Here is a 25,670-nt window from a genome sequence, read left to right as displayed (position 1 = left end):
GCAAGTTGAGCGTGAATGCATTAAAACCATTCACGCGGAACTTTCCTCAGCTACGTAGGTACAAAATACGGCTCAGACGAATGAAGTGCTTGCTCAGGAAAGACACAGCTCTCCTTGCTGCCCAATTAAAACCAGAAATAGCACTACCAACCACTGCAAGCAAATCTTGACTTTTTTTCCTATCTCATCTTTTACCATTTCCCACAATTATTGCAAAGTCCACACAGATAATTAGGGGATAGGGAAAAATTAGATAATGAGGTGAGAAAGCAGTTAATTTTTTTTTTTTAGCTAATTGCAAAAACATAATCATTATTCTGGTCCTGAATTATTCACACTAGTCGACGGTATGAATGCCAGAAAATGCCAGAAAGTGCTAGAAGCTCAGCGGAGTCATCACTCTCCCACATTGAGTTCATCAAACCAGCTGTTAGAACCCCAGGGTCCTTTTTTCTTTCTTCAAACTTCAAAAAAATACTATTATCAGTGGCACGTGTACATAGTCTAAAAACTCAAATTGGCTGACGACAAAACAGCTGCGTCCTGCCCCCCGACTCCCGTCGTCTGTTCCGGTCTCCAGAGGCAGTCGGGAGACATCTTCCCATTGCTCCTTCTTGTATTCATCTCCACGTTTCTAAACAACGTGCTTCTGCTCCCATCCCTTGAGTTTTTAACTTCAGTTTTATCTACTGACTTCCTCTAGGGAGAATGGGCGTGTCGCTCTCCTATTCTCTCTCCCCATTATTTAGGCCTTCCCGCCCCCATGCACCCAATGCGTGAGTCACTTGAGTAGTTGATTTTTGAGTAGACGGGATTCCATTTAATGGCAATGCAGCTATCCTTCACAGCCAAGCCAGCGTCGCGTACTACGGTTCCATTTCCTTCCTTGTACAACTCTTATTTTCCCTGGACTTAATTGATTTGCTTTTCCATTGCATAAGTTTTTCATGTGCCTATCACTAAATCTCGACTCTGTGGGAACTGTCAATCTCCTCTCAAACTGCAAATGGCGCTAGCTAGGTGACCTGACCTGCCGTTTTCCCCCTGCTGGGAGCCACCTGTCCTGTGCCTCCTGCCCCCTCCTCCGCCCAGGGTGCTCTGACTTCCTCTCATTCTCTCTCTGGGAATCCCTTTTGCCTGTCTCCTTTTGGGGTCCCAGTTTCCTGAACGCCATATGTTTGTCTCTCTGGCTTTTTCTCTTATTTTGGTGGGGGGTGGGGGAGTTGCATCTCCCAGGAGCCCACTGATACGGTGGCTAGGAGATATGTTTATTGAGCAACGATGTGTCTGAAAAGGTGATCAGCCTTAATAGTTTGTTTGAGATAAAATTCTAGGGAGGAAATCATCTTTCCCATAAAATTTTAAAGGCAATTTTCCATTGTCTCTTACTTTCAAACGTTGCTGCTGAGAAGTCTGAAGGACCCTGGTTCTAATCCTTTTATTTATTTGTTCTTAAATCTCTGAAAGTGTTTAAAGGTCTTTCTCTTGGGCCCATGAGTTTCCGGGAGAGGACCCCTCCAACCTCCCCCGCCTGAGGTCTAAAGTGCTCACTGCCAGTCCCATCTGGGACCCACTGGAAAAGGGCCTGGGGCCTCCACAACCACACAGACCTGCCCTGACTCCTCTGCCCTCAGCTCTGCCCAGTGAGCCTGGGTCCAGCGAGTCTCTTCTCCAGCCTCCTGCCTGTCCTGGAGGGAGGGTGGCCATCTACCTGGGGGCTGGGGGAACACCCGGGGGTCTACCTGCTTCCTAAACTGACTTTCAGCCACGTGCACACTGGCCCCTCCAGCCCCAGACCCTGTGAGATCTGCAGGATGAACCAGCTTCTGGATTCCCCTCTCACCAGCCCAGCTTCCACCTGTCTCACTTTTGCTGAGTCAGTCACTCCTCATACATCTGTTTTCCAGCTAAAATGATGTCCCTATTGTCTTTGTCCCATTTTTTTCTGCATTTGTGGGTTTGTGTCCCTTAAAAAAAAAATGTCCTTTTATTGTCATTTTACAGAGTCTTGAGGAGAGGGCGTTGGGTACACATGTGAGTTCCATCCGCTGTTGGGGTGAGGACTCCTCAGGTGTGTACATGACTTTGATAAACTGGAGGAGCTAGTCTGCCCCCATCCCTGACATCAAAAAGGAAGGAAAGGAAGCGACATCCTCCTGTGCAGGATGGGGATGTGCTCAGACCAGTGTGCACGGGCAGCCCTGATGCAGGTACCCGAGACTGCTGGAAGAGAACACTGGCGCCCTCCACTCTGGGAGACTGAGGGTCCTGGGGCCTCTGAGGGTCGCAGAAGGAACCACACACTCTCCCAGCCCCGGTGACTGGAGACACCTTTCTAGATGTGCCTGTGAGCACTTGTCAGGAGGTGTTTCCCTGCCAAGCGTTGCCTGAGTTTGCACTGAGTCTTGAAGAACCCGGCAAGGGGCACCCATAAGCCGCTTCAGCCATTGCTTCTGTTGGCTTCTTTCTAATTCCTTCATTCAACAAGGATTGGTTAGCACCTGCCACATGGCAGGTCCTGGGTCAGGCCGTGGGGATCTGAAGGTGATGGACGAGCCCCGTCCCCGGAGCTCACTGTCTAGCAGGACCCTGATGGGGGTGCAGGGTGGTGAGGGAGGAGTGTTGCAGTCTGGGAGTGGCTTCTGAAGGCCTTCAGTCTTGACTCCTTTCCCAACCAGAGTCCTGCGGAGTGAGAATACACCAGCCTCGGGCCCTGGTGACAGCTCCTGGCTCTGCCAACCCCTCCCAACCACGTGGAGGGTTGCGAGGAGGGACGCTGAGCTCAGAGCCACACAGGACAAGCCAGGAGAAGACAGAACCGTGGCCCCAGGGACTGCTACAGACACTGAGCACCAGGTGGGCAGTGGGTATCGATCCATCCGGGCATGTTCAGGAGTGCCTGCCCCTGCCGTGCAGGGTGAAGCTGGGCACCCTACAGGCCAGTGAAACGTGAAGGACAAGAAGGCTCATCATGCAGCTGTGGCTTCTCTCTGGTCCCCCCAAGGGGGCGGCCTGCTGATGGCCAGGTGCTAGTTAGGGTGTGGGACTGGGGTTTCACTGGGAAAAGTGGACCAAGCTGTGTGGCCATCAGATTTCCCTGTGATTCAGGCACGTTAACAACCTCACCTCTGATGGTGTTGACTTCCTGCTCCTCTGTGCTCCACGCTGGCAGATGTGGGAGCAGAGTGTCTGGGATGTGCAGAGCGTGCCGGGGCCATAGCACAGGAGACACGGAAAACAAGCCGCGCTGGAGACCAGGACAGAATGTGAATTGACAGGTGGTCCCATCAAAGCAGCATGACGCTTTAAAAAAATCTAAGCCGATATGCCAAGATTTGACAAGACAAAGTTGTCACTGTCACAAATGGCGAAAGAACTTGGGGCCGCTGCCTTGACATGCCACCCATCTCAGAAGCCCTGCTTTAATTGCATGAGCATCTTTCCATTTAAAACTTCAAGATTTAATGACCCAGAGAATAGAAATTGATGAGGAAAGACATGCCACCCCTAATTTTAAAATATATTTGTCATCACAATCATTAATCTTTCTAAATTTTTTCTCTCAGAGAGGAAAAGCAGAACTGAAAAAAATAGGAGTTCTTCATCCTGGCCTTTCAACACTCATGCATTTACTCATGGATTAATTGGTTTCACAAGCAGCTGTGTGCCCAGGGTCGGGGAGATGAGAGATGGGGACACTTGGGCCGCCCATTGAGGGACCTCTAGTTCAAGTTGGGCCTTCAGAAAGCCACAGTGTGCCCTGATGACGTCCCCTGAGCGGGGGACGTCAGCGCAGGGCTGAGAGTGAGGGGCAGAGTGTGGCAGGCCGGGAGGATGGTCTCCTCTTAGGTTGACTCTCGCTTAGCCAATCCCTCTCTTCACAAAGGCTTCCCCAGGAGCTGGCTCCCTCCATGCGTGCCTGCTCCCCTGGGACTCACGCTTCCCAGGTCCTGACCTCCTGCTGGTTCATTTGACCTCTTGAACCCACTGCTGCCCCTTCTCTCAGCACAGTGACCCTTTTCCGTCCTCGGGGGTCCCACGGGATCCCACCTTCCGGTGTCTTAGGGTGATGCTCCAGCTCCTGTAAAGATGCTCATTTGAGGACCAGCCTTGGCCACGGGGCCAGCTAGCAAGCTCCCGACCTCTCTGGGCTCATCTCCCTCCCCGTTCCTCTGCCCAACCCAGAGTTATCAGGAGGCTGGGCTAATTCTCCCCACATCTCTACGCCTCCTTTCAGCTTGTCCTGTGATCGGGGGAAGAGCCAGTAATTGAGTGGACACCAGTAAAAGGAACGCTCCTTGCCAGTGATGGAGTGAGGAGCGGCTCCTTGCTCTCTCGTTGGTATCTGCAGAGAGCACCCTGTGCACCTGTCTCCATGGCAGGTGTCAGGTCCACGATGGAGAAGAAAAGACTCGAGGCCTCCCCTCGCGGACTCACAGTCCAGGGGAAAGACAGAGACCAGGCAAATAAACCTGCAGACGAAGAGGCACTGCCAGGTGCCACAGCGTGATGGAAAGTATTGGGCTGTGAGCCGCACAGACTGGGCTCACAGGCCGCTCTGCCACCTACCTCCTCAGCGTCTCCGGGTCAGTTAACTCCTTGCCTCTTGCATCTTCTCATCTGAAAAGTGAAAACAAGAGCACCAAGTTCACCGAGTGTTAATGAGAATTAAATGAGAGAACATAGTTAAAACACACGGTCACACAGAGCTGAGACACAGCAAGCACTCAAAAACGGTGCAGATGTAATTACTAAGAGCTATCATCAATAATCGGCTGTGTAGCTGCCGGCTCTGCGCCTCCTAATTTAAAAAGGGATTATGAAACTAAATGAAAATTCCGAGGTGTAACTGACTGCTCCCGCGAGGACTCCCGTGAGCATCCTAATGTCGCTGCGCTCATTGACACCAGCGCGGGGGACGGACGCCTTGGTGGAGAAGCCGTGTGGCGGGATTCTGGAAGACGGGCGAGGATCTTTCCCAACTCCAGCTGGCTGCATTCCCGAGTCCAGCCGTCCTGGGGGCTCTGGCCTTGTTGGAGTCTGGGAACAGATGTGGCAATTTCTCGCCAGCCAGTCTGGGCTGCACAGGAGCCTGGGATGGGCATCCAGGACTCCGGGAACAATCAGAGCCTTGAGGCTGTGGAGAGAGATCCCTGAGCAAAGGCCCACAGAACCTGGACGGTGATGGGGTCCCCTTGGCCGAGGAGCTGAGGAGAAATTCTCTCCGCTCTGGGGAGAGTATGACGAGAGCGGGCAGATGGACTCTCCTGGGTCTGGGCAGAGCCTGCCCAAGGCCAGAGGCAATGTCCAGGCTGCCCCACGCAGGTCATCCACGGCTTGACCCGTGCCCCGCTGAACAGCAAAGAAAATAACACTGCTGAGCAGCAGGCAGGGAACTCGGAAAGGACCCCTAAGGGAACAGCGGTCAGAGTCAAGTCCAACACAGTAATTATTTCTTATAGCAAATACCCATCTCCTCCTGGAAAAACATTAGCTAAATGGGTAGAGATGGTCACTGCTGAAGCCAGCGGAAAAGCTGCTCAGTCAAGGGGTTTCTTTGTGTGTGTGGCATAGTTGACCATGGGTTGGTTGATTCCGTTTCACCAATGTTTTCGGCTGAGACGTGGCTGGAGCAGCTGGGTCTGACTCCTTGTCCACTGCCCTGTCACCCTCTTCCTGGCAGCACGTCACAGGGGCTACAGGGGCTGAGCCAGGGGGCCTGGACACTGGGGGCCCGGGACTCAATGCCCACCAGCTGTGGGAACTGGGCAAGTGACTCCACTTCCCAATATATGAAATGGGCAGAGAAATGGCTCTACTTCACAAGGTGGAGGGGAGGATGACTGAAGGCGTCACTGGAGGGCTGGCCAGTTCCCGGTGCACACAGGTAACCGTAAGTGCTGACCGTTACAGGTGGCACGCTGCAGGTGGGCCCGTGCGTGCCAGTGCTGTCCCAGCTGTGGCTCAGCCTTCAGAGAGGAACCACCAGCAAGTGGGATTATCTTGTTGACTCAAGCCCTCGGGTCAGAATGGCCAGTCTGTCTATGGAAGCTCAGCCCATCTTCGTTCCAGGTGGCCCCGTGGTCCACAGAAAAAGAACAAAGAGTTGTTTTTAAAGATGGCTTTTTCTAACAGAAATATAGGTATTTTAATCCACCTGCTTTGGAATCAAGAACAGGCAGCATCAAGTCTTATGCAAGAAACAAAGTAAATATTAAAACGTGTATTCCTCCTCCAAGGGCCAAGGAAGGTCTGTGAGGAGAGATGAGAACCGGGTGACTGGAGGTGGCGGGAGAGCGAGGAGACATGGAGAGTGGGGCCCTGCTGAACCTCAGGGCGGGCCCACCTCGGAAGGGCTGTGGGTCCTCTCCCCAGGGAGGCAGCTGAGATGCACACTCTGCCTGAGGGCAGGAGGGGTGCTGCGGCCAGGCTGACCACCTTGGCTATTGGTGCCAGACGTCTGTGTGATCCTGGCACATTATTCAAAGGTTCTGAGCTTCCGTTTCCTCCAGTAAAAGGAGAGTGACAGCACTGCCACTGCTTCTCAGGTTTGGGTGAAGTCACTGCACTGAAATAAGGTACTTAGCCAGGGATTACTCAAGACAAGATGGCGATGGTCACAACATTGGTGACCTGGTGACAGTCATGACCATTATTGATAAACAGCAGGTAGATGGACCCCAGTCCACTGCTCTTTGCACTGAGCAAGGTCTTTCTTCTTGAGAGAGTGGGATAGAGACAATGAGAAAGGCTTTGAAGGGGAAGAGAAGTTACAGGTTACTCCTGCCAGGGCGCAGGGGACTCAGACCCTGGCCACCTGCTCCCAGGGCAGCCACTGCCCCATCCTACCCTCACGAGGTGCCATTCCTGGACACCGTCCCTGCAGAGGACCTTGGGCCTGGAAGACCCCTGCCTCTCCCTCCACTCATGAAATGCACACTGGTGCCCGGGGCTGCATCCTGGTCCCAGGGTCAAAGGATGTTTTCCTCCATGGAAGACAGAGCCAGCGTGCCGGTCAGGAAAATTCAGCTTCCATGCAAAAATGCCTCTTTCTTTCAACGTAAGCGACGGTGGACCAAAGCTCTCCCATTGTACTGAGAACGCTCTTCATGCTACATGGGTATAAAAGTGTGTAGAAAGCTGCCCTCTGCACAGTTCCTGAGAGCACTCCCCCTTTTTTTTAAGATTGGCTCTGAGCTAACAACTGTTACCAACCTTCTTTTTTTCTTCTTCTTCTTCTCCCCAAAGCCCCCCAGTACATAGTTGTATATTCTAGTTGTGAGTGTCTCTGGCTGTGCCATGTGGGACGCCGCCTCAGCATTGGCCTGACGAGCGGTGCCATGTCCACGCCCAGGATCTGAACTGGCAAAACCCTGGGTCGCCAAAGCAGAGCACGCAAACTTAACCACTTGGCCACGGGGCTGGCCTCCCTGAGAGCCCCTTTTTAAAACTGATTTCTCTGGAGGCACCAACCGGTGTCCCACTGCACACTCCCACAAGACCACGCTTCACAGGGAACGAGGTGCAATATTTATTAGTCTCACAGCAGTCTGCCTGGTGGGACGGCTCCATCTTTCCTGACCTCTGTTTTCTCCTTCTTTCTACATTCACCTTCAAAACAAAGTCAAGACCAGAAATCTTCCTCCCAAAACGAAACAAACAAAAATAAAATAAAAAGTGAAACTTTCACCCATAGAGAAAAGATGCCAACATGCCCTAGCCTCTGTTCTGGTTTGCTTAGCCGTGCCATGTAATGTGGGAGGTCACAGTGCTAATCAGCAGCTGTGCATGACAGCCTGGTGGTCCTAAAAATGGAGGATCTTTCCAGAAATAACCAGCTTGGCCACAATTCAGGAGTCAACTCCGCCAAGCACCAGGAGAGGTCTGAGCTGCTGGCTGGACTGGTAGCATTTGCGAGGGAGTCTGTGGGGAAAAGATGGACACACGGGGAGAAGAAACACAGAGAAAGGTGCCTGCTGGCCTGTCTGGGGAGGCACCGCCAGCAGGCGTGGGAGCTGGGGATGAGGGGGACCGAGTGATGCTGACAGCCCCAAATCACCACTGGGCCTCAACGCTAGTCTTTGCAACCTGTTTGCCATCCTTTGGACATGATGTGTCTGGGTCATGAAACCATTATAAATATCACTTTTCACCGAGAATCCGACTCCCTTCCCCCTAATTGTCAGCAAACCGGAGCCCAGTTCCTCTCTATTTAGGCAATCGCCCCTCCAAGCTTGTGGATGGGGTCCAGGCCCTTCAACCCACAGGATGTTTTGTCTGTCCACCCAGCACCTGTGCTATGACACTGTATAATTCCCTGTCTCTTGGGATAGATGTGCCAAGCATATTCTCTGTACCCGGACGTTAATTCCACCCCCACATCATGCCTGCGATACTGTGACCATCCAGACTCTGGAGAAGAGAGACAAATCAAATGAGCTCTGTCTCTGTGAGAGGGAGGTGATTTTGTTAATGACTGCCAGGACTATAAATACTCTCCACCCACTCTGGTGTGAGAATGAACGACTTAAGAAAAGTCAGGCCAATCTTTTCTCTGAACAGAACCTTGTGAACATCCCACAGGTGGGTGCAGACTGAGCCAGGTCAGGCTTCATTCCCTCTTCCAGAAGAGAGGCCGGACAAGATGGAGCCTCTCACAGTAAGACGGCCGGATGCCAGGCCACTGAGGAGGGCAGTTCGAGTCATTTTAAGGTTGGATTCCTTCGTGGATGGGGCCTTCCAGTTTCTTCTCCCAGCCTGCTTGTTGCAGGGATTGTGTGGGACTCAGGACTTCACCAACCCTATTAGACTCGGCAAGCAGTGTTGGTCAGCACGAGCACGGAAGCGGGAAAGGACCAGAATTTAGGTCAGGTGGGCCTCCCTGTGCCTCTGCCCACAGGCCCGCTCCCCCTCACAGCTCTGCTCTGGGTCTCAGGGAACTGCATTTCTCAGGCTCCCTGGTGCTCTGGCTTCGGGGTGGCTCAGCCAGTGGGAAGTACTGGGGATGGGCCAGGGGCGGGACGAGAGGACGGGCAGTGAGGTTTCTTCCTGCACATGCCCCCCCCATTGCACTCCCGCCTCGGGGGCACGTCAGCAGGGGCTGTGCCCCGGGATCAGGGATTCTGCTCCTGTTCAGAATCCCGCTTCCGGGCTGTGGTAGAACAACACGGCCTCTATTGTGGGTTGAGCTGTGTCTCCCAAACAGACCTGTTGATGTCCCCCAACCCCCTACTCCGTCCCTGAGAACGTGGCCTTATTTGGAGATACGGTTGGTAGTGTAGATGTAACTAGTTAAGATGAGGTCGTTAGGGTGGGCCCCAATCCGACAACTGGTGTCCTGATGAGAAGAGAAGAGATGCAGAGACAGACACAGAGGGAAGATGCCATGTGACAACGGGGGCAGAGATGGGGGTGATGCTTCTACGGGCCAAGGAGCACCAAGATTGCCCCAACCACCAGAAGTGGGGGGCGGGACCTGGACAGAGCCTCCCTCGGGGTCTCAGGATGGACCCACCTGCCCGCCCCTCGATCAGGACTTCCCGCCTCCAGACAGTGAGAGAAGATGATTCTGTTGTTTAAGGCGCCTGATCTGGGAAAAAAGCCACTTGGTTCGGTGGCCCCAGGACACTGCCACAGGAGCGGTTCTGGTCCAGGAAGCAGTGTGGTCCATGTTGATTCCTCTGCCCACACTCAGCATCCTCAGAAGAGCACAGGCCCCTGAGCCACACAGTGTGTCAACCTGGGCAGATTCTGAATCTGCACTTTGTGTCATTTCTGCTTTTTAATTTTGCTTTATATTTTATTAGCACACAGGGATAACATTGACAGCTTCAAGACCGGGCTGCCTGAGGCCCGGATGCCTTCGTCAGCATGAGGTGCTTGTCCCGGGCACTCCAGAAGCACGGGGCCTCCATGGTGGCCCAGTCAGCAGCCTGCATGTCACCTGGGAGCCCATGAGGGCTGAAGACCCTCTGAGTCAGAAACCCTGGGTTTCTGGGTGGCCTCTGGACAATTCTGAGGCAGCTAAAGTCTGTGATTCTGGTCAGTATGTTCTCCATAAGTGTCAGGGGCCTCCAATCAGTGCTGCTGGTGCCTCATTGTCCCAAGACCCTTCAGGAGGAAGAGAAGCAAAGCCAGAGCCTTGATCCCTCGGAGACCCACGTCTGCCCTGCTGGGGACCAGGGAGGGTGGGGCCTGGGTGCCAACACCCCACCTGCTCTGGGCCCCTTTCCCTGGCAGTGAGGGGCCTGCGTGGCACTCCAGGGTCCCAGAGGCCCCTCCCCAGCCAGCAGTGCGGGCTCTGTGCTTTGCTCAGGTCTCCGAATTCCAACCTGTGTAATTTGCAAAAGGACAGAAGCAAAGGTCACTAAGCAGGTGTCCAGCCTGTCCTCACATGGACGGACCACAGATGATATTTAGAGGAGCCTTGCCGAGTCCCGATGCCGAAACTTCAAAACCCAGAGTCAGCTCGAGACGTCGCTCGCAGACACCCCTGGAGCACACAGGGATTTTCAAATGTCATCTGCCCGGAATCCAACGCACCGCGCAGGGATGTATTGACAGAGGCCGTCGCCTTCCAGATGAAAGCATCCGATATGCCATAGGAGCCGCGACGCAATCAAAGCAGGAAGCACTCATTCTGAATTAGCCGTTTTGGTGTATTATCCTAATAGAGTATTATTTTTAAACTACCACAATATTTTAATTACGTTCTCAGCATGAATCATTATGTACCTTAGTGAGGAGGCACTTCTGACTCTAATTGCACACTGGAGCCCCACGATATAGTCGATGAATGTAAATCTCAAGGTGGATTGACAGACAGACTGCTGATCAACAGCTGCTCCCGCCACCCACCTCTGCAAGGTGAGCCTGCCCTCTCTCCTAGCCTGCTTTCTCTTCTTCCTCCTTCCTCCCTCCCCCGCTCTTCCCTCCCTCTCCTGTTTGCATTCAGCAATCTTCACTAAGCACCCAGCACACACCAGTGATCTTTCTCAACTCCCGGGAGGCCAGCAGACCCCCCCTGCCCTCATGGGGCGTGCGCTCGCACAGGAACTGCACTCTCACTCTAAAGAAGCACCGTGAGCCATTTGCAGGATGGTGATAGGCCATGCACAGAAAGCCAAAGCCAAAGCAGAGGGGGTTGTGTGGGTCCCGGGATGGTGGGGCCTGACGAGAGGGACTCTGGGGCCAGCATCTGGGCGCAGTACTGCACAGACCCTCACTCCCCGTGCCTCAGGAGCCACAGGGCTTGCTTCCACAGTGACATCCTGCCCTGGCAAACCCCCAGGGCTCCCCAGAGCGGCTCCATCAAAAGGTACTTGAGTGTATGGTGGAACACACGGATGGGGACAAGATGGTCTCTTCTGCATGATGACCCATTTTCCCCTTACGTTTATGGGCGAATGTTAAGCTGCTTAATGGAGGGAGGTAACAGAGGCCACTGTGTCTGCGCAAAGGGGTCAATGGCGGTTCAAATGGCCAGGATGTAACACCCTTGCATCCATTGGCGGTCATTCCTGCCAAATTTTCTGTCATTTCCTGCAGCGGATTCCACCCAACATAAGAGCCAGACTCTCACGTGCTCTCCCAGGGCCCCTCGGGTCCACCAGGGGGACTCAGGGACTTGGGCTGAAGGCAGTGCTTTCTCGGTTTTTGCTCCAAGTGCAGCAAATGGAGGGCTGCTCGCTCCTGGGGGCCGGCTTGCTCTGAGCGTGCAGGGTTGTGCCTGTCCCAGGCAGTACCAGGTTTCCCCCCACCGGGCGTCTTAATCCGCAGACACAGGCTGCCCAGCTGCACCTGTCACCCCTGTACCCTGTGAGCCCCTGGGGCCTCACAGCAGTCGTGGCCCTCAAACTAGCAACTCCTTGAGGCGATCGGCCTCTCACTAACTCTGGGTCCCACTCATGACAGCGCTCCAGGTGCCTCCCTTGGAGGTTCTGAACCAGCTCCTCTCCAGGGAGCCTGGGAAACCAGTTCTCGGGGTGGCCGGGGCCATTATGAAAGGCACGCGTGCAAAGACTGATACCACTTCACATGGGCCAGTGGTTCTGGCCTCCTACGGACCCTACCTGGGGCTGCACAGAGCAGGCGGCCATTCAGCTTTTCTTTTTTCTTTTTCTTTTTTTTTTGTGGCTCTTTCAGAGAAGGGCTGCAGGTGGATGGGTCATGGTCGCCCCTTTGAAACCCTGTGGAATGATGTGGTGCCAGGCAGAGGGAGCAGGGACTCTCCGGGCCTCCTTCATAAGGGGGCTGAGCCTGGATCACTCTGATGTGAAATGTCGAAGCCAGTGTCAGAGCCACAAGGAGAAATGGAGGGTGGCGGCAACGCTTCACTTCTAAAGGAAACACTGAACAGTTGTCCATTTGAGGTGGCAGCGTCACAAAGGATGCACTATCCAGGGGTTGGTTGGCCTTCTGCTTTCCCCTTAGTGTGCCCTGGAGTAAGAAGGAGCCCAAGTCCTCATCTGGTGGGTGATGCGCGGAGCAAACGGCTGTCCACAGTGAAGCCTCGGTGAGCGCTGCCTGGACTGCCGACTGGAGGTTGGACTGGAGGTGGCACTTGAGGTGGCACCAGAGGTGTCACTGGAAGTATGAGACTGGAGGTGGTCTTGGAGGTGGCACCAGGGGTAGGACCGGAGTTGGGACCAGAGGTGTCACTGGAGGTGTGAGACTGGAGGTGGTCTTGGAGGTGGCACCAGGGGTAGGACCGGAGTTGGGACCTGGGGTGGCGCTGGTGGTGAGACTAGAGGTGGCACCGGCCTGCTGAAGCTGAAGCAGCTCTGCCTGGGACACTGATGTGCTGGGGTTTGTGTTCTGGTCTGCCACGTGGAAATTGGGGTGCATTCCTTACTTTTCTCAGTCTTGGTCTTCTCTTCTGTAAAATGGGACCACTAAACCGCCTCCTGTGTCACAGGGATGAAGGGGGCGTCCTAGGCAAGTGTCTCCTACAGTGTCGGGCACTTGTTGCTGTCACTCTGTCACTCCTTCATCCACGAATGCATTTGAAGCATCTGCGGGGTGCCCTTGAAGCGTCAGGAATCTACTGCTGGGCTCCTTTAATCCTCACGTTGACCCTGTAAAGGGGTGTCACTGGTTACTATGATCTTATCTCCCGTCCACTGACGAGGCCATGGATGCTCAGAGAGGACAATCGCCCAGCTAGTGAGGGGGACATGTGGATTTTCCCAATGGTCTGACTACAGAGTCTGTCTCCTGACCACACAGAAGAGGGGCCTCCCAGACAAAGCACAGGAAGTCACGGGAAGTCACAAGCTCCCTGGGCTGGTGGAGGACGTGCCATCCAGCCACTCTCTTGGCAGCTGTGACTCCTGGGGACAAGCCCACATTGGTGCCTGCCGACCTCCGAGTGAGCCCACCGTGGGCAGCCCGTCTCCCCCGCTGTCCTCTGGTGGCTGTGGCTCCAACATCGAGACCCTCAACAGGGGTCTGTTTGCATCGATTCTCACACTTCAAGGACCCGTTTTCTTTCTGGGGGACAGAGTTGTTATATGGGTTGGAGCTCCTCCTGCCTTCGCTCATGTAGCTGGTTAGGGTGGAAGATGGCCCCAAGTGCAGCCAGCCCCAGCTCTGACGGTCCTGCCTGCCCGCTGCCACTCCAGGGCTGGGGTGCCACTTTTCTCCAGGTCTCTAGGATTTCAGACTGAAATAGGGCATAAGTCCAAGCCTGGGCCTGCTGAGACTCGAGAGGGAAAGTGGAGTGGGGGCTTAGGTTATAATGCCCCATAAGCAGGCTCCATGAGCTCCAGCTCAGTCCTGAAGAGCCCTGCAGGAAACGAGTTGTGGTGACCCGTTGACCCAGAGCCCACAGCACGTGACAACTGTCAGAGACGCACCCCAAGTCACACACAGTGCTTCAACATCTGATGGCATCGCCTTCCTGTTGAATTCCGGCTTTCTCTCCCCTTCTCCCCTCCCGCTGTAACCAGGAAGCAGCATCAGCTTCTGTTCCTGTGTGGCCCATCGCCGTGGTGATGGCCTTGGAGGGCCTCGCCCATGAGTTTTGGGATCCTCAAGTCCAGAGGCCTTTGCTCCCCACCTCCGCCAGCCCCCGTGTCCGGGTCTGCACCCCTCTCAGAAGCTCTTGCAGACACATCGGGCTGTGCAGCTCACCCCTGCACTGCCCTGGCAGATGCAGAGCTTGGGTGACCTCCTTTTGCCCCTCCCAGGAGCGACTGTGGCGTCCCTGCTCCTCTGGGACACGCATCTCCTGCCCCAGCAGCGTCATGACCACTTCTGGAACCGAGCAGGTGCACAGCGGGAGCAGATTCACCTCGCCTCAACCTTTCTCCACACACTCAGCTTCCAGCTGCTTTTCATACACGCTCTCCGAGACACGGAGGGGTTCTCAGCACTTCCTCTTCTCTCCATCGCCCACACTCCCACCGCCCGAGACCCCCAATTCCACACCTGTCTATCGTCTCTGCAGCGACAGTTTCTGCCATCAGATTTTAGATTTTTACCATTCGATTTTCCTCTTCTCCTTTCACACCCAGCTGGGGCCTCTCCTGCCGACGACCCACACACACTCACACCCACACTCCAGCGGCCCGACACCCTGGCTCTAAGTTCATCTCAGCCTTCACTGGTGCTCCCCCCTCCTCCTCCCGCCAGTCGATCAGTTGGTCCACGCATTGCAGCTCAGTTCACTAAATCACAAGTGGAATGGGCTTCTTCCAGGTGACTCACTGGGCCCCGAGCAGGAGTGCGCACATGGACTCAGTGGAAACGGGCTTTGTCTAGGAGGACCAGTCCTTCCTCCCTGAGAGGTGGCCCCACGCCACGCCTGTCCCCTACCCAGCTCTGAAAGACCCCCAGGGCTGACAGAGCCTTTCCAGAGACCTCTGTCCCAAAGCTGCAGAGGCCCTAGGACAGAAGGAGCGGCTCACTGGACACTCGCTGGGCACAGGTGCAGCACCTGGTGGTCAGCCTACACCCCATTTAACCCGCAGAACAGCCCAGGGGCAGCTGGGCTCCGATGAGGCTCACCCAGAGCGGCCCAGCTGGAAAGCAGTTGGGCCTGGATTGAATGGCCGTCTGTCCTTCGGTTCACAAGCCATCTCACTCTGCGGACATCCATTGTGGGAGTGACTGGACAGTAGCAAGTGTCCTCTTATTTTATTACTATTTCTTTAGCTATGCCCCCGACACACACTGGGTAGCGAGAATCTAGTCTCACCCTCAAGACTTATTTATTCAGCACATTCCTCAGACAGAAAATCCCAAACTTGCCTTGGCCTTATTCAGAACGCTCCAGCTGGTTGGAAACTCCCACAGCTCTGAGCGGGATGCAGGGAAGCCATGATCAAGCCTTTCTACAGAGGAACTGGGCTCATAGAAGTGGAGCCTCGTGCCTGTAAACACGGCAGAGGCCTCTGTGCTTCCAGCCAGGCAACTTCTCCTCCGTGTCGCTTGGGCGATTAATAACTGTTGATTGGCTAGAAGGACAGAGCAACAGCCTGCCAAGCCTAGTTAGGGAGAGAGAACAATGCCACCGCAGCGGACGTTGAACTCTGAGTCTCCTCTCTGTGAGATGAGAGTTGGGACTGATGGTTTCTCGAGGTCTGTCTCTGTCTCAAAATCCTCTCCTCCTGTGGTTCCAAGACATGAAGGAGAACCCAGAACCCATGACGAGGCAGCTCGCAAGAGACAGACGCTCACACGCTTGGTGCCGTGGTTTATTCCTCCAGGGAAAGGAGACCAGCATTGGAGCACATGAGTGTTTCTCGGGTGGGGGGCCGAGAGGGAGAGAGAGAAAGAACGATGATGGGTAGGCCATTTATTAAGTTCCACTTCACCAGACAGTCTATAGCTTTAAAAGCAAATGTGATCAGCAGTGCGACAGAATGGAGCCAGCCACAAAAATAACCTCGAGTTAAGGCCACGATGCTAAGTTTGTGCTGGCTGGGAGGGTGATGTGCGTTCTAAGCGATGATTGCCAGGGGTGCACACATCCTGACCTTTTCCTCCTCGCCTCTTCCCCTGCTCTGCGGGACTCTCTGTAACTGGGGTCAGAGCGTGTGGGGGTGGCATTCGAACAGTGGCCGCTAATAGAAATAATGTGTCACGCCTGCCTTGTTAATTAGCACAGAGCCACGAGGGATTTCCTGAGACATGTCAGCAATGCCAGGAAATAGAAACTCCTGGTCTTGTTCCTATCCAGACCTTTCTTTCCCTTTCTTTCCTTTGAGCCTTCCCTACCGAGGAGGACCGCTTCCAGGAACAGCAAAGCTCGGACGAAGTTGGCCGGTGCCCCATTGGTCCTCCAGCGCCCCCTTGCCCAGCTGCGGGTCCCACGCAGTGCGGAGGGACATAGAGCTGGCTCTCGACCTCTAGTACCCAGGGGGTGAGCTCACTCCATGTTTCCACTCCATCGGACTCCCATTTTGGGGCAAACAGCTGACCCACTTCCCTATGTTGCGTTGCTGGCTGGGTTCACCAGATCCTCTTTCAGAAGCTTTTAAAAAGTCGATCTGCAGGTGGAAGAGGAGTTTGGAAGCACAGAGGTACCCTGGCCTCCTGCAATGCCGCCATATTGGATTACTCTAATTCGTAAGGGCCAGCCTGCCCCTCTGCCGTGTTCCCCTAGAAATCCTGCCTCTAAGCTATGAGTTCTCCTGCTTCCCTGCCCCTGCACACTTGGAGCCTTGCATTCCTTGGCTGTAAACGGGTGGTAGTGAACCAACCACATTTTGAGGCTGTGGACCCTGCAACAAAAATGCTTGGGCTCTGATCTCGACTCAGCCACTCCCTGGCTGTGTGGCCTTCAGTCACTTCACTTTGCCTGGCGGTTGCTCATCTGTACAACACGACAACAGTGCCCGCCTTACAGAGTTGGTGGGATATTAAATGAGCCGTGCAGGACGCCTGACCAGTAGAAAGCTTGATAACTGTTGGCTGTTATTATTTTTATAAATAATGGGGTCCTAGGGGCCCAGCAGAAGGCCCTAAGGTCTGTCCTTCTGGCCTGGTGTGCATTCAATCATCCCTAATAGCCCTCGTTGTAAGGTTTCAAACGAAGACCGTGGCCTGGAGGGCAGGCCAGGGAGTCAAGAATAGAAAACCAGCCTGAGTTCAGAGAAGTAGCAGGAGGAGTGGCCGGTCCAGGAGGAGGCCACTTGCCTCCTGGGGCTCCTCAGGGCCCCGGTGCCCAGGCATGGGGACAGCAGCCAGTCTTCCCTGGACGCTGGTGTGGTCTGTGCACACCTGCTAGTCTCCCGCCTGCAGCCAAGGCCTCCCGCTGGGCTTGTCTTGGAGAGAGCAGGCGAGGTCTGGGAGCCCCCGGGGACTGGGACCCCTCTGAGTCTCCTGAGTCAGGCTCAGTGAGCTGGTTAGCAGGCACCAGGGCTGGACATCACCACCAACACTGACACACGAGTGTTTCGCTACTTCTCCGAGGAAACCATCTTATCTTTAAATTTCCATAAGGCAACTTGGGTCTTAAAATATTTATTTAATTGAACAAGAAAACCCTACAAGATCTAAATGAAGAAGATTAAAATACTACTGGTGGGCATAAAACAAGACAAATAAACGGAAAGGATCCTAGGATAAGTAGATTCTATGCTAAGAAAACTCAAGAACACGAAGCACTTAACGAAATATCACCTTTCTAAAAAGCACAAGCAGGAGTTTCTGAACTAAATATATTAATTCTGAATTTCACATGGAGAAGCAAATCAGCAAGAATAGTCAGAGAGTTTTTGAAAATTGAAAGTAATAAAGAAATCATTAGACTTCTCATATTAAACATTAAAGCATATTTTGAAAGCTACAGTAATCAAAACAGTATAATATTGGTACAAAAATAGACAAAGGATCAAAAAAGAGAGTCCAGAAACAGAACCAAAGATAATCAGGATTTGTTATATGATCAAGGCAGCATTTCAAGTAAGTCTAGAAAGATCAAGTTTTGCAATGAACGACGTTGGCCTAATTGGGAGGAACAAGCTGCATTTCAACTTTACTCCATATACCCTAACAAATTCCAGATGGAATTATATCCATGTGAAAATGAAACAGAATGAGATCATACCTAAGCAATCTTTGCCTAGCCTTACCAAAACTACTAGAAAAAAAAATCTTAGAATTTTTTTCATAATCAGAGAGAGAAAAAAAGTCATGCGACTCAGAATCCATAAGAGAGAGATTGCTGCTACATACATTTTCCCCTTTTTGAACAGTTTGTTGAGGTGTATTTGATGTACAATAAACCCACATTGATAAAGTGCACAGTCTGATGGTGATAACACACGTGTGTGTCTGTGAGAACATCACCACAGTCAAGACCATACACACCATCACAGTCACACTCAAAGCCCTTCATGCCCTTTGTCACTCGCCCCCCAACCTCTCTGCTTCCCTCCCCCATCCTCCCCAGCAACCTCTGACCTGCCTTCTGTCACTAGAGACTGGTTTGCATTTTCTAGAATGTTGTGCACATGGAACCATACAGTGTGTACGCTATTTGTCTGGTTTCCATTGCTCAGTAGAATTATTTTGAGATATGCCCACCTCGTTGCGTGTGTCATTAGTTTGTTCCTTTGTATTCCTGAACGATATTCCATTGTATGGGTATACCAGAACGTGTGCATCCACTCATCTGCTGCTAGACATTTCGGTATTTTTCCATTTTGGGCTATAAAATGAAGCTGCTACAGGTGCAAGTCATTGTGTGGACACATGTTCTCATTTATCCTGGTAGATTCTAAGGAGAGGAATGGCTGGGTCATACGGTAAGTTGTTTAACTTTTTAAAGGAACTGCCAAAGTGTTTTCCAAGGTGGCTGCACTAATTTGCATTCCCACCAGCAACTTGTGAAGATTCCAGTTTCTCCCCATACTCCCCAACACCTGTTAATTGTCAGTCTAGTTGATGATAACCATCTTAGTGGGTGTGAAGTGATGTCTCATTGTGGTTTTGATTTGCATTTCCCTGTGACTAATGCTGTTGGACATCTTTTCATGTGTTCATTGGCCATTTTTATCTCTTTGGTGAAATGTCTATTCAAATCTTTTGCTCATTTTTAAAATGGGTTATTTGTCTTTTTATTATTGAGTTCTAAGAGTTTCTTATATATTCTGGATGCAAGTTCTTTATCAGATATATGATTTGCAAATATTTTCTCCCAGTCTGTGATGTGTCTTTTCACTGTCTTAACTGTCCTTTGAAGAGAAGAAGTTCTTAATTTTGATTATGTTCAATTTATCATTTTTTTCTTTTATGGATCAAGCTTTTAGTGTCATGCCTAAGAAATCTTTGCCTCACATAAAAAATTTGAAAAAATTTTGAATTACAAAAAGGAATAGGAACAAAGAGAAAAGACAAATGACTAACTCGGTCAAAATATTTGAACTCATATTATAAAGTGCTGATTTGTCTAGTAGATAAAGAACTTCTACCAATCAATAAGCAAAAGACCAGCCACCTAGTAGAATAAATGGCCACAAGATCCAAGTAGACAGTTGAAAGAAAATGAAATACAAATGCCTTTTACTCATAAAACTCCCAACTTTACTCATAAAAAGAAAAACGCAAATTAAAACTATAGTGAGATACCATTGCCTCCCTCTCAGCCTGGCAGAGATCAAAAAGTCGGGAACATCCTGGGTTGGTGAGGATGTCAGATGTGGGGAGAGGATCCTCTCCCACAGAGTCTGAGGGAGTACAAGTTGGCACAGAATCTACAGGCAGCAATTTGGCAATTTCTTATAAAAAAACTGCATTACTTTTTTGACCCAGAAATTGCACTTCAGGAAATTTATCTTTCATATATGCTGACTCATGTGCAAAATACATGTGTTTGAAAATCCACTGCAGCATTGGATGCAGTGTAAAATATTGAGAATAGTCAGTCGACGACAGATTGATTAGGTAGTTTTTATGGTAATCCATACAATCAAACAACGGAATGCTGTTGGTAGGGGCCTCCTCTTCCTGGTTTCTGGTTCAACGTGGCGTGAGCCCCATGCCTGGTCCCACCCCAAGTGTGATAGAGGAGGGAGGGGCCTCACACACTCGGGAATCAGAGAACTTACTTTTCAGCAATACTCTTCTGTACTTTTTGAATTTTGTGCATGTATTGCTCATTCAAAAAAAGAAAAAGAGAGAAAGAAATAAAATGGAAACCAGCATTCAGGTGGTTCTCTCACTGTGAGCTGGTTAAAGGAAATATGCAATTTACTGAGCACTTAGTTATGCCAGGAAATTTCTTTTAAGCTTTACAACAACCCTGAAACAAATGTCTATTCTTATTAATAGTCTGGAAGCCCAGATTCAGAGAGGACAAACCTTTGTCCAGGGTGGCACGGGCAGGAGGGGCTGACCCGGCACCCATACTCATTTCTGCCCACTGACACCTTCCTGGGAGTTTCACTTCTGACATATTGAAGATAAAGAACAAGCTTTCTTCGCATTTGTTTCCCGAGTGCCGAGGGCAGACTCTGGCCCTAGCAATTGCTCAGTAATTGACAAGTGACGGAGTCATCTTATCGTGCAGGTTGCCAACACGATGAAAGTCCTTTCAATAACCCCTTGCTCTTATCAGTACACCAGGAGGTGTTACGACAAGCTCACAAACATATCAGTTCCAAATTGTCTAACTGTAGGATTTGCCAGAATCCACCTAAAATCCTACTATAGCAAAAGAAACGGGTGCTGAGTCCCTGTGACAAGTACGTACGGTCCAACAGGTGAGTAGACTCCCCAGAAACACTGTCTCTTCCCTGTGGCCCACGCAGCTTTGGTTTCAGTGTTCGTTCATCTTGATGGGATTTGTTCTAATGAAATCTTTTGATACCTACTCTTTATGTCCTGCTTCATGCGGAGATTAAGAAAAAGCCTCTCGCTGTTCATTATTCAAATTAGCAGGTAGTAGACAGCTGAAGACACTGTCTGCTTGAAAGTGAAAGGCAATGCCAGCAAGAGTGGGCACACACTCCACCTGGTCCCTGACTCTCCCGCTCGGTGTGCGTCTGAGATCAGAGTGCGACCTCTGGGGCCTGCACGCCACCTCCGCGGGGGCAGCTCGGTAAAGTCACCATCTTCTCGCTACTTGGGTTCTTCCCTCTCCAGCAGGAAGAGGGGGATCCAGGAGGGCACGTTTGTGCACATTTCCAACTTCTTATTTATCCTGTTCAGCGCAGAACCAGAAATGTTCGTTTCACTCAGAAGCCTACAGCTGCTCCCTCCTTTCGGCCACTCTTGACCCGGCTAGCTGATACCCATTAGTAACTGCATTTTGTCCCCGAGGTGAAAGCGTCATGTGCTGATGTGGAATTCTACTCCTTACGCCACCGGGCCCCCACTCGGCCCCGTGAGCACCCCTACGCACCCCTTCCTCCCTCACTTCCTGCCTGTGTCACTGCGCCTCATCTCGAGTAATTATGCTGCACATGAATCATTTTTTAATGTTTGGTTTAATACATACAGATTCTTTAAACAATAAAAAAAAATCAGCAAACAGCATCACAATCTGGAGATCTCTTTCTTAACATAGAAAACGGTTCCTTAATGGCACAGGGGGAGAACTCAACGGCAAGCTTGACAACATAATTAGAAGATTGTTGCTGGGAAGGGAAAAGCATTCTTTATACGGCTCTTACTACTCTCAATAAGATTATTCTCCTTGAATAGCTAATCGGCTTTTTCCAGCTCCCCGAATCCGTGCACTTGGAGCTGCTCTCACGGTTCTTACTCACTAAATGGCACACGGTGACACCTCGGAAAGGGAAATTTAAAGTGTTAACCGACTGTGAGCAAACAGCTCGATGGAGGCTGCGGGCGGAGAGATCTCTGGCAGATTAGCGGCAATTTAGGAAGATGGTACTGTCACACCTGGCTGACAAGGGCTGACAGGGTTTGTTGATCTGTGCTCCTGTCTCAAATTTGAGTGTCACGTTTCAACAGAAATCAGAGGAATATTAAAGAAAAAAAAAAGACCGTTTCAGGAGTCAGTGTGGGCTTCATTGCAAGTGTTTATGGCACCAGGAAGAAAGGGAAGTTCAGGGGCGCATGGGGCACCGGGCTCGTCTCAGAGTCGCCATCTCCCACTGGCCCCACCCCTGCAGGGTCTCCAGGCTGAGTCGAAGGTGAAAGGAGACAGCGCAAAACAGAGGGTCCGGTTGGCTAAACATCTTCCTGGGTAATTATGCTCTTCCAGCTCTGAGCCTGTCCTGGAAGGAAGCACCTGCTTGGGTGACGGCACTAATGTGGTCTCAGGGGTTCCTGTAGAGGCTGCTCTTCAGGAGAGAAAATGCAGAGGCCCCGACAGGAGGGCCTGGCAGAGTCGGGCATCTGTAAAGCCGTGAGGGTGGGAGGGCGGTGCGTGGAGCCGCTGGGACTGACCGGAGCTCCCTGGAGCTGAATCTGCCCTGAGGAAGCTCCCGCCCTTCATGGAGATCTCAGAGCGCGAAGGACACAGATTCTCGTTCTTTCCAGCTCATTAGAGACTTGGGAATTCGCTATTCCATGGATCCTCGGAGCTACCAGGGTTCTTCCATCTCTGTTTCACAGCTGAAGAAAGGGCTCGGGAGAGATGTCCTGTACACGGCCCCTCTGCCAGAGAGGGTGGAAGTAGCGCCAACCCCAGGGGTCCCTCTGGTCATCCTTGCTCCCTTAAACACCACAGCACTCGTCCAACAGAGGAGCGAGCACACGCACACGGAGCCGAGACTGAGTCTTGCTGACGTTTAAAGTGGGAGATGCGGAGGAAGCGAAGTCTGCGGGGCCTGAGTGTGGGGGACGGAGACACTCCATCCTTGCCCGCCCCCCCCCCGACCTTTCTGCCTCATCCAAGCCCCGCTGCGAGTAAAAGCAGAGGCCAGTTTCTTTTTCCTGGGAAATCGTTGGCCATCGGCCAGGCTGCTTGTGTGGACAATACCACTTGTTTCGCTTTTGGGGAGACTGACAGGGAGCCGGCCTCCTGGGTCTCTGTCCTGAGCTTGGAGCCTGCTTCTCCCCACTGAGAACGCCCTTCGAGACGGCCAGTCCACTCTCAGAGTGGGGACTGTGTTTTCAGAGCCCAAGCTCTCCACAAGTGCTGCCGGGTGAACTGATTAGAAGTATGATACTCAAGCCCGTCGGGGCTTCCTCCGGAGCACAGGACGCATGCGCTCACATCACTAAAGGGAGGGCCCTCGGGTCACACAGACAGACGTGCGTGTGAGTAGAGCTGCTCCACTGTGAGTGTTACGTGTGTGTCTGACGAGAGGCCCCGGGCATGAGGCAGACCCGTGGTGAGGCCGGAGGAGCCTTCTGGGTCTCTTTACTGAACGAGCTCAGGGAGGCATTTCCACAGGAGGCTGGGGATCCATTCTTCAGAGATTTTTATGAAACGCCAGGCAACCTTTTCCGAGGAAGTCTTTCAGTTTACTTTGTCCCCAGTCCCAGGCCTGCCCAGGATGGCTTCAGTAGAAACCCACAACAAGCACGTCTTGACCACAGGATAGTGGGAAACAAACGTGCTGTTTAGTCAGGGTAGGTTATGCTGCAGTGCTGTGCAATGTCAGAAGCCTCAGTGGTTGAAGACAATTAAACTTGTTTCTCAGCATTTCTCAGCTTTGTTGTGGGTCATGGATACTCTGCAGAGCTGTCCTCCCTGTGCTGGCTCAGCATTCTGGAAGCTTCTATCTTATGCTACCTCTATATCAGCTAATACTTCCACAGTCACAGGGGGAAAGGGGGCGTGGAGACCTCCACTACTTTTCAACTTATCCACTCAGAAGTGACACACGTGCACATTCCACTAACCTACACGAGTCCCCTGGCCAGGCCTCACTTCACAGAGATGCAGTTCTTCTGTGTGTCCTGGAGGAAAGGCCCAGGAACTCCGAACAGCACTAACGTCTGCCCTGTGTTTAAATTAAGTAGTTCCTGAGAGCTCACAGTGTGGGAGGCCCTGCGTACAGACGGGGAGTCTGACATATACGTGCATCTACTCAATCATGTGTTGATTCGTTCTCCCAGCGATTATTGATGGAGCGCGTGCCAGGTACCTGTGCATTCCTAGAGAGGTGCCAGAGCTCATAAGCTCTCAGCTCCTCTCTCCAACCCTCCCTGTGCCCGTGGCCCCACAACCAGAGAGGACAGACGAAGTCCCTGCCCTGACATGGAGAGTGAAGACCGGCTGGTATCGGGCTTCAAGGACGGGCTTGATGGCACTAGAAGTGGGGCCAGACCACCATTCAGAAACGAACTCACATGCCAGGCCTCAGAACGGAATATCTGGCTTTTTCCCCCAAGTGTCTTGAAGAGGAAAAAGCAATTCATCTGACAAGGATTTTTCATTTGCCCATTAGTATTAGAACAAGCAAATGGGACCATCTTCTTGTCCCACGGGTTTACGTTTGACCTGCTTGCCTCCCCAGCTTCTCAAGTTTAACTGTAAACACAGCTCTCCTGATGTTTTCTGATAGCTCCCCTTTCCTTTCAGCCCTGGGCCCCACACATGGTTATTTTTCCCCCATATCTCTAGGGTTCTTCCACCATATTCCCTACAGTTACCCATTGATCCTTCTTCGTACATCAAGGTCCTTGCCACTTCACACCTGAACCGGCCATGATGTTTCGAGAGCCACTCTCCCTGCAGAAGTCTTTTCTATGGCTGTTCTGGATGCTGCGGCTCAGCTCTCTGACCATTCACTTCCATCCTATGAAGCTTTGACTAACCCTTTGTCTGCACAACACGTTACAGCTCTACATGCTAGTTCCACACCAGATTTTTCATACATAATAACTCTCTCTCCCCGCCTTTGCGCTTGCTCGTCGGGGACTCCTCTGATGCAAGGCCCAACATCTCTCTTTAACGAAATTTTCCCTCTCTTATTCCTGGCCACATCCTTTCGCCATATTCCAGAATTTTCTCAAGATGTTCTCAACGGTTTGAAAAGCCTGCAATTGCGTAGAGAATGGAATTGGCTGTTCTAATTCAACATCTACTTCTAATCATATTCTATATGAAGGCTACTGAGAATGCCCTTAGCATAATCAATGCAAATTAAACATCCTAACCCATGAAATATTCATCTGGAAAGCCCAAGGAATATCCTTCCAATACTTTATGGATGTTACCTTCTTCCGTCAAATAAAGGCCTTTGTTAGGATAAGATGCTCTTCATTTATTTTGAGCCGCTAGAAAGGGAAGACACCTAGGCTGAAATCTTAAATGGCACCAGTGGCTCAGGAAATAAAACTTAGGCAGAACCACAGTGTCAATCTGAGTAGCGATATTGCTCCTTCCTTGTACTCCCTCTGAAAACACCCTTATTGTTTCATTTCATTTATACTAACTAAAGTCAGATTTCTCATTGGAGGGAGAATTCACCAGATTATCAGATTATACTGGAAAATATGTAGGAAAAGTTTGTCTTATTTTAGGTGACAAGGCATGCCCAACATCATGGTCCATCTAGACAGTCTCCTTGGGTCTGGGCCAAATGTAAAGGGACACAAGCTTTTCAACTTACAGCAAATGAGCTGAACCCAAACCACTCATTGGAAAGTCAACCACTGATAGTGAAATAATTTTAAGTGAGATTCACAGACTGAGGAAAAAGGCAATCACACACTCAAGACAACTACTGAATTCAAATTCTAAGTTAGACTACAAATGGCAGAGTCATCACTGTTCTCACATACAGGTTGTTGAGAAA

The 25,670-nt window shown here is 51.6% G+C and overlaps 1 long non-coding RNA gene across 2 annotated transcripts in view; it reads right to left on the bottom strand.

Moving 5' to 3' along the window:
* The window catches only part of LOC103540841 (uncharacterized), a 636,750-nt gene that overhangs the window by 236,803 nt on the left and 374,277 nt on the right, over window positions 1–25,670 (bottom strand). Inside the window, exons 4-5 of one of the 2 annotated variants that reach the window (XR_011528271.1) lie at window positions 4,570–4,620; window positions 3,127–3,247 (exon numbers count right to left, since the gene is read on the bottom strand). This is a non-coding gene — a long non-coding RNA (uncharacterized lncRNA). The remainder of the gene's footprint in view (window positions 1–3,126; window positions 3,248–4,569; window positions 4,621–25,670) is intronic. The other variant, XR_011528272.1, reaches the window with a different exon arrangement.

This window comes from Equus przewalskii, chromosome 16 (assembly GCF_037783145.1).
Source record: "Equus przewalskii isolate Varuska chromosome 16, EquPr2, whole genome shotgun sequence".
Classification (NCBI taxonomy): domain Eukaryota; kingdom Metazoa; phylum Chordata; class Mammalia; order Perissodactyla; family Equidae; genus Equus; species Equus przewalskii.
The sequence above is the reverse complement of the archived record's forward strand: the minus strand, read 5'-3'. Positions and strand labels throughout refer to the sequence as shown.